Below are 1,328 nucleotides of genomic sequence, written 5' to 3' on the forward strand. Positions count from 1 at the left end.
TCATTCTTGCTTGATCGAGAAAAATATCGTACGTTTTGTCCGTGGTTTCTGCTTTTGAATTTGATTGTATTTTAATGGTATCTTCTAGGATATAGATTATCTCGGGACATAACAAACTTAATATTTCACATTCAAGATCACATTCTTCATAATTTACAAACACTCCACACCTATCAAAACAGATAAAACTTAAAGTCGTGAATGGTCGACACAAGAAGGAAGTTCCGTCAAGCAGGAATTTGCCGGCTGAGTGAGTGAGGAGGCCTGGCTGTCTGTCAATCACCCGGGGAAAGGAAGCAAAAGTCCAGGGTAGTCACTGATGGATCCGGCTGCAGTTATCAATGACAGTGTAGACAAATGGAGACAGTAATAAATAATTCACTAGTTATACAGCGTAAATGTGTGGTTATTTTTCCTCGCTTCACATTATTATTTTCACAATTCACGGAACTCAACAATCACTGAAGAGAAATAAGTAATATAAAATGAAAAATAAACGTACAAAGTGTTCAGGTGTGGTCCTCGGAGTCGAGTGGCAAACCTTGGAATGGCAACCACCGACTAATGGTTGACATGGGCGCTTTGGTTGAGTCGAACTGCCATCCGAGCGGTGCATGATTATAATCTTACATAGAATATAATGAAACCATCACTATAACACCGTAAACCTTCACGTGTGTGTTGATATGTGTAATAGATTGATAGACAGATAGGTATATGGAGAGAGGAGGGAGGGAGAGAGAGAGAGAGAGAGATAAGGGCAGCGAATGAGATAAAACAGGCCAAGGAAAAAAAATGAAGCACAGGTTACAATTACAGTTCATTTAATCACATATCCGTCGAATTTGTAGTCTCTATTAGTAAACTTATAATAACATCATTCATGTAACAGTAAATCTACATCATAATTACCGTTTGTAATACACGTGTATATGACTAAAACATGTAATTCTACATGACGGTGATCTTTCTCGTCTGCAAGTATGTATGGGTGTGTGTATGTGTGAGTGCGCGCGCGCGCGCGCGCGTGTGTGTGTGTGTGTGTGTCTGGGCACGTGTATACCACCTTATCGTTTTATTTCTTCTGTCTTTTATTCCTTAACTCACTTCCTGAAGATCAGACTAAGTCTAGACGAAAATGTAAACAAAGCATGAGACTTGTTTGTGTCTACGAAGTTTCCGCCGCTGAAGGAGATCGAGTCTTGCTTAAGTCGCCTTCCAGGGTTTCGGAATGTGTTTGTTACCTTATGATCTGCGGCATTTCAGGAGGGCTGAAGTCCTGCTACCTCACTAATAATAGCGTAAGTGCTTCTGTGTGCGTGTGTTTG

This window comes from Penaeus chinensis, chromosome 12, assembly GCF_019202785.1.
Source record: "Penaeus chinensis breed Huanghai No. 1 chromosome 12, ASM1920278v2, whole genome shotgun sequence".
NCBI lineage: Eukaryota > Metazoa > Arthropoda > Malacostraca > Decapoda > Penaeidae > Penaeus > Penaeus chinensis.